Raw genomic sequence first — 8,326 nt, 5'->3', positions numbered from 1 at the left:
ATTCTTACCACCTTCCATGAACTTCTTGAATTATTACATTAAACATTATTATAATAAAAATTATTACATTAAACATTATAACATCAAGAATCATTCTCCTTAAATACTGCTGCTTGCTGCTGGCTCTGTTTTGGGGTGATATTGAGTGCAGGAGTCTCCTCCTTCCTTCTTCAACTGTCATGTAGAAACATGACAAACAAACTGAATTGTCAGTGTGTTACAACACTGATGGCCTCCTTTAATACTGCAGCTTGCTGCTGCGTGTTAATTAATACACTCTGTTTTGGGGTGATATTGAGTGCAGGAGTCTCCTCCTTCCTTCTTCAACTGTCATGTAGAAACGTGACAAATGAACTGAATTGTCAGTGTGTTACAACACTGATGTCCTCCTTTAATACTGCTGCTTGCTGCTGGGTGTTAATTAATACACTCTGTTTTGGGGTGATATTGAGTTCAGGAGTCTCCTCCTTCCTTCTTCAACTGTCATGTAGAAACGTGACAAATGAACTGAATTGTCAGTGTGTTACAACACTGATGTCCTCCTTTAATACTGCTGCTTGCTGCTGCGTGTTAATTAATACACTCTGTTTTGGGGTGATATTGAGTTCAGGAGTCTCCTCCTTCCTTCTTCAACTGTCATGTAGAAACGTGACAAATGAACTGAATTGTCAGTGTGTTACAACACTGATGTCCTCCTTTAATACTGCTGCTTGCTGCTGGGTGTTAATTCTTACCACCTTCCATGAACTTCTTGAATTATTACATTAAACATTATTATAATAAAAATTATTACATTAAACATTATAACATCAAGAATCATTCTCCTTAAATACTGCTGCTTGCTGCTGGCTCTGTTTTGGGGTGATATTGAGTGCAGGAGTCTTCTCCTTCCTTCTTCAACTGTCATGTAGAAACATGACAAACAAACTGAATTGTCAGTGTGTTACAACACTGATGGCCTCCTTTAATACTGCAGCTTGCTGCTGCGTGTTAATTGATACACTCGGTTTTGGAGTGATATTGAGTGCAGGAGTCTCCTCCTTCCTTCTTCAACTGTCATGTAGAAACGTGACAAACGAACTGAATTGTCAGTGTGTTACAACACTGATGGCCTCCTTTAATACTGCAGCTTGCTGCTGCGTGTTAATTGATACACTCTGTTTTGGAATGATATTGAGTGCAGGAGTCTCCTCCTTCCTTCTTCAACTGTCATGTAGAAACGTGACAAACAAACTGAATTGTCAGTGTGTTACAAAACTGATGACCTCCTTTAATACTGCTGCTTGCTGCTGGGTGTTAATTGATACACTCTGTTTTGGAGTGATATTGAGTTTTGGCGAGTTTTGCTTCCTGATCGTCCTTATTGCGACTTAACGTTTAAATTATATAGATATTCAAAACAGCTATCCATCGATAGCTTTGTGGTGGTTGTATCATTGAAATGTCGCTGGTGTTGGTACTTTGTATACATAGTAATATATGTCGGTGAAATGGATTTGATTATGTTTCCTGATCGTCCTCATTGCGACTTTACGTTTTGAATGTATAAATATTCAAAACAGCTATCCATCGATAGCTTTGTGGTGGTTAAATCATCGAAATGTCGCTGGTGTTGGTTCTTTGTATATATTGTAATATATGTCGGTGAATTGGGATTGATTATGTTTCCTGATCGTCCTTATTGCGACTTTACGTTTTAAATGTATAAATATTCAAAACAGCTATCCATCGATAGCTTTGTGGTGGTTGAATCATTGAAATAATGCTGGTGTTGGTTCTCTGTATATATTGTAATATATGTCGGTGAATTGGGATTGATTATGTTTCCTGATCGTCCTTATTGCGACTTTACGTTTAAAATGTATAAATATTCAAAACAGCTATCCATCGATAGCTTTGTGGTGGTTGAATCATTGAAATAATGCTGGTGTTGGTTCTCTGTGTATATTATATCTGCAAATTATTATCACATTACGGATTTTAAAAGTGTTATACTCAAAGATGCTATTGTTTGATAGCTTCACTTTGGTTCCTTGCACCTGAAGGTTGTGAACTGTCATGTAGAAACGTGACAAACAAACTGAATTGTCAGTGTGTTACAACACTGATGACCTCCTTTAATACTGCTGCTTGCTGCTGGGTGTTAATTAATACACTCTGTTATGGGGTGATATTGAGTTTTGGCGAGTTTTGCTTCCTGATCGTCCTCATTACGACTTTACGTTTTAATTGTATAAATATTCAAAACAGCTATCCATCGATAGCTTTGTGGTGGTTGAATCTTTGAAATGTCGCTGGTGTTGGTACTTTGTATATATTGTAATATATGTCGGTGAATTGGGACTGATTATGTTTCCTGATCGTCCTCATTACAACTTTACGTTTTAAATGTATAAATATTCAAAACGGCTATCCATCGATAGCTTTGTGGTGATTGAATCTTTGAAATGTCGCTGGTGTTGGTTCTTTGTATATATTGTAATATATGTCGCTGAAATGGGATTGATCATGTTTTGTGATCATCCTTATTGCGACTTTACGTTTTAATTGTATAAATATTCAAAACAGCTATCCATCGATAGCTTTGTGGTGGTTGAATCTTTGAAATGTCGCTGGTGTTGGTTCTTTGTATATATTGTAATATATATCGGTGAATTGGGATTGATCATGTTTCCTGATCGTCCTTATTGCGACTTTACGTTTTAAATATAAAAATATTCAAAACAGCTATCCATCGATAGCTTTGTGGTGGTTGAATCTTTGAAATGTCGCTGGTGTTGGTACTTTGTATATATTGTAATGGTGAAATGGGATTGATTATGTTTCCTGATCGTCCTTATTGCGACTTTACGTTTTAAATGTATAAATATTTAAAACAGCTATCCATCGATAGCTTTGTGGTGGTTGAATCTTTGAAATGTCGCTGGTGTTGGTACTTTGTATATATTGTAATGGTGAAATGGGATTGATTATGTTTCCTGATCGTCCTTATTGCGACTTTACGTTTTAAATGTATAAATATTCAAAACAGCTATCCATCTATAGCGTTGTGGTGGTTGAATCATTGAAATAATGCTGGTGTTGGTTCTCTGTATATATTGTATCAGCAAATTATTATCACATTACGGATTTTAGAAGTGTTATACTCAAAGATGCTATTGTTTGATAGCTTCACTTTGGTTCCTTGCACCTGAAGGTTGTGAACTGTCATGTAGAAACGTGACTAATGAACAGAATTGTCAGTGCGTTACAACACTGATGACCTCCTTTAATACTGCTGCTTGCTGCTGCGTGTTAATTCTTACCACCTTCCATGAACTTCTTGAATTATTACATTAAACATTATTATAATAAAAATTATTACATTAAACATTATAACATCAAGAATCATTCTCCTTAAATACTGCTGCTTGCTGCTGGCTCTGTTTTGGGGTGATATTGAGTGCAGGAGTCTCCTCCTTCCTTCTTCAACTGTCATGTAGAAACATGACAAACAAACTGAATTGTCAGTGTGTTACAACACTGATGGCCTCCTTTAATACTGCAGCTTGCTGCTGCGTGTTAATTGATACACTCTGTTTTGGAGTGATATTGAGTGCAGGAGTCTCCTCCTTCCTTCTTCAACTGTCATGTAGAAACGTGACAAACAAACTGAATTGTCAGTGTGTTACAACACTGATGGCCTCCTTTAATACTGCTGCTTGCTGCTGGGTGTTAATTAATACACTCTGTTTTGGGGTGATATTCAGTTCAGGAGTCTTCTCCTTCCTTCTTCAACTGTCATGTAGAAACGTGACAAACAAACTGAATTGTCAATGCGTTACAACACTGATGGCCTCCTTTAATACTGCTGCTTGCTGCTGCGTGTTAATTCTTACCACCTTCCATGAACTTCTTGAATTATTACATTAAACATTATTATAATAAAAATTATTACATTAAACATTATAACATCAAGAATCATTCTCCTTAAATACTGCTGCTTGCTGCTGGCTCTGTTTTGGGGTGATATTGAGATCAGGAGTCTTCTCCTTCCTTCTTCAACTGTCATGTAGAAACGTGACAAACAAACTGAATTGTCAGTGTGTTACAAAACTGATGACCTCCTTTAATACTGCTGCTTGCTGCTGGGTGTTAATTAATACACTCTGTATTGGGGTGATATTGAGTGCAGGAGTCTCCTCCTTCCTTCTTCAACTGTCATGTAGAAACGTGAAAAACAAACTGAATTGTCAGTGTCTTACAACACTGATGGCCTCCTTTAATACTGCTGCTTGCTGCTGGGTGTTAATCAATACACTCTGTTTTGGATTGATATTGAGTTTTGGCGAGTTTTGTTTCCTGATCGTCCTCATTACGACTTTACGTTTTAATTGTATAAATATTCAAAACAGCTATCCATCGATAGCTTTGTGGTGGTTGAATCTTTGAAATGTCGCTGGTGTTGGTACTTTGTATATATTGTAATATATGTCGGTGAATTGGGATTGATTATGTTTCCTGATCGTCCTCATTACAACTTTACGTTTTAAATGTATAAATATTCAAAACAGCTATCCATCGATAGCTTAGTGGTGGTTGAATCATTGAAATGTCGCTGGTGTTGGTACTTTGTATATATTGTAATATATGTCAGTGAATTGGGATTGATCATGTTTCCTGATCGTCCTCATAACGACTTTACGTTTTAAATGTATAAATATTCAAAACAGCTATCCATCGATAGCTTTGTGGTGGTTGAATCTTTGAAATGTCGCTGGTGTTGGTTCTTTGTATATATTGTAATATCGGTGAATTGGGATTGATCATGTTTCCTGATCGTCCTCATTGCGACTTTACGTTTTAAATGAATAAATATTTAAAACAGCTATCCATCGATAGCTTTGTGGTGGTTGAATCTTTGAAATGTCGCTGGTGTTGGTTCTTTGTATATATTGTAATATCGGTGAATTGGGATTGATCATGTTTCCTGATCGTCCTTATTGCGACTTTACGTTTTAAATATAAAAATATTCAAAGCAGCTATCCATCGATAGCTTTGTGGTGGTTGAATCATTGAAATGTCGCTGGTGTTGGTACTTTGTATATATTGTAATGGTGAAATGGGATTGATTATGTTTCCTGATCATCCTTATTGCGACTTTACGTTTTAAATGTATAAATATTCAAAACAGCTATCCATCGATAGCTTTGTGGTGGTTGAATCATTGAAATGTCGCTGGTGTTGGTACTTTGTATATATTGTAATATATGTCGGTGAATTGGGATTGATTATGTTTCCTGATCGTCCTCATCGCGACTTTACGTTTCAAATGTATAAATATTTAAAACAGCTATCCATCGATAGCTTTGTGGTGGTTGAATCATTGAAATGTCGCTGGTTTTGGTACTTTGTATATATTGTAATATATGTCAGTGAATTGGGATTGATTATGTTTCCTGATCGTCCTTATTGCGACTTTACGTTTTAAATGTATAAATATTCAAAACAGCTATCCATCGATAGCTTTGTGGTGGTTGAATCATTGAAATAATGCTGGTGTTGGTTCTCTGTATATATTGTATCAGCAAATTATTATCACATTACTGATTTTAAAAGATGCTATTGTTTGATAGCTTCACTTTGGTTCCTTGCACCTGAAGGTTGTGAACTGTCATGTAGAAACGTGACAAACAAACTAAATTGTCAGTGTGTTACAAGACTGATGACCTCCTTTAATACTGCTGCATGTTGCTGGGTGTTAATTGATACACTCTGTTTTGGGGTGATATTTAGTTCAGGAGTCTCCTCCTTCCTTCTTCAACTGTCATGTAGAAACGTGACAAACAAACTAAATTGTCAGTGTGGTACAAGACTGATGACCTCCTTTAATACTGCTGCATGTTGCTGGGTGTTAATTGATACACTCTGTTTTGGGGTGATATTGAGTTCAGGAGTCTTCTCCTTCCTTCTTCAACTGTCATGTAGAAACGTGACAAACAAACTGAATTGTCAGTGTGTTACAACACTGATGGCCTCCTTTAATACTGCAGCTTGCTGCTGCGTGTTAATTGATACACTCTGTTTTGGAGTGATATTGAGTGCAGGAGTCTCCTCCTTCCTTCTTCAACTGTCATGTAGAAACGTGACAAACAAACTGAATTGTCAGTGTGTTACAACACTGATGGCCTCCTTTAATACTGCAGCTTGCTGCTGCGTGTTAATTGATACACTCTGTTTTGGAGTGATATTGAGTGCAGGAGTCTCCTCCTTCCTTCTTCAACTGTCATGTAGAAACGTGACAAACAAACTGAATTGTCAGTGTGTTACAACACTGATGACCTTCAAAATGTGTTGATGAAATTTATATGTTACAAAACACTGTTGGTAAATTACTGCTAAAACAATTGGTTGTGATGAAAGTTTAGTGTTAAAATATAGATTTAGTGATCCCTCCCTTCCCCTCTTGAATTGTCAAGTTAATTGTGACATAAACTGAATTGTAAGTGACCTAAGGCTGGGGTGATATTGAGGTTTAATGCCTTCCCCCTTTCCCTTCTTGAATTGACAATTAAATAGTGACATAAACTGAATTGTTAGTGACTTGATTATATTACTCCACTTAAGCAATGATAAAATTGTCAGCATCTAAACTCTGATGATGAGGTAAACCAGTTTCTAAGTTGTGAGCTGACAGTGTAAAAAAACTGTTAGAATTCAAATTGCTTTAAACATCTTCAGAAAGATGGTTGATCATCGTAAACACTGGTGAAAACAATTGACGTCCCAATTTGCACTTGACGTCCCAATTTACACTTGACGTCTCACTCTGCACTTGACGTCCCACTTTGCACTTGACGTCCAAATTTGCACTTGACGTCCCACTTTGCACTTGACGTCCAAATTTGCACTTGACGTCCCACTTCGCACTTGACGTCTCACTCTGCACTTGATGTCTCACTATGCACTTGCACCAACGCATCAATTGCACTAAACAGCACTGGCACACCCGCGGGTCCATGCGCATGGTAAACAAATTGATCAGCATGCAGCATGCCATCTTTGTGTGTGGAAATAATTTACAAACAGCTGTGAGTTTAAAATTAAAGAACGTTAAGAAACGTATTATTTGTATCTATCCTTGTACAATCTCAAATAACGATGATGTAAAGAAAAACATAATATCAATTTTATGATGGTAAAAATATCAAAATGTCAAATAATCAAATATCAATTTGTAAAACAAGAGGAAAAAGAAAGATGAAAGTACCAGAAAGAGAAGTGTTGGATTGGTGTCTGTTGTCAGTAGAAATCTGAGGTATACTCTACTGAGGAATCTCCACGCCACCCCCCAAACAGAAAGTTCCTGAGGTTCTTAGAAATTTCACTTAGTAAAGACTATAAATCAGGTATAGTATAAATTGCTGTAAATTTCTTTGTAAATAAGAATGTTCTCAACTAGGACGGTAAGTTAGTATTATGTGTAATTCATATTTCCCTGTTGTAGCGTGTATTGATTTGGTCGGCAAGTACAAAATACCAAACGATCGACAGGAAACATTCAGGATTGTTCCAGTTGTCGTTAAGAAATATTTAAGGTGTCATGAGTCTGAATTGACTATGAATCAGGTAAAATTATACTTCATATGAACTTCTTTGCAGGAACAGTTGACTTAAAGAAGATGGTTACGTTTATTTTATGTACTTTTGTTGTAGCCAGTGGACTGTTGTTGCTAGAGACGCTCAAAACCAGAGGAAAGGAAACTGAGTTCAGGAAGTGTTGAGCAAATTCCTTAAGGTCCGAATCATGAATCTGAATTGACTATAAAGCAGGTATAATTGAAATTTATTTTGAAGAAGAGTCTCAAAAATGATATCATTATTCATATTTTGTGTTTTGTCATTGTAGTATTAAGCTTGTGGTTGGCCGTAAAATATCAGACGACAGGAAAAGATCAGATCAGAGATGCCGACAAATTTCTCCGTCAATTCGGGACTTCTTTCAGTGTTTGTACGCAGAAATCGAAGTACTCTGGGGAATCTCCACATCAAACAGAAAGTTCAAGAAGATACGAAAAGTTACTGAAGTTTCACTTCTGAGTCTCACTGAGCAATTTCACTTCTAAGTTATGTGTCTACATTGACTATGAATCAGGTAAAATTGAACTTATGAATTTCTTTGCAGGAACAGTCGACTCAATGAAACTGGTTACTTTTATGTATTTTTGTTGTAGCTAGTGGCCTGTGGTTGTAAGAGATGCTCAAAACCAGAGGAAAGGAAAACATCAGAGTTCAGGAAGAATTTAGCAAATTCCTCAAGGTCTGAGTCATGAATCTGAATTGACT

At 36.6% G+C, this 8,326-nt stretch overlaps 1 long non-coding RNA gene across 1 annotated transcript; it reads left to right on the top strand.

Moving 5' to 3' along the window:
* The first annotated feature begins 7,187 nt into the window (after positions 1-7,187).
* LOC141915541 (uncharacterized) lies at positions 7,188-8,326 on the top strand. The gene is made up of 5 exons (XR_012620970.1): positions 7,188-7,389; positions 7,488-7,609; positions 7,697-7,813; positions 7,890-8,135; positions 8,215-8,326. It is a non-coding gene; the product is annotated as an uncharacterized LOC141915541 (long non-coding RNA).

The sequence above is a fragment of the Tubulanus polymorphus genome, chromosome 1 (assembly GCF_964204645.1).
Source record: "Tubulanus polymorphus chromosome 1, tnTubPoly1.2, whole genome shotgun sequence".
Lineage (NCBI taxonomy): Eukaryota > Metazoa > Nemertea > Palaeonemertea > Tubulaniformes > Tubulanidae > Tubulanus > Tubulanus polymorphus.
Note: the sequence above shows the minus strand (reverse complement) of the source record. Positions and strands in the feature narration are given on the sequence as shown.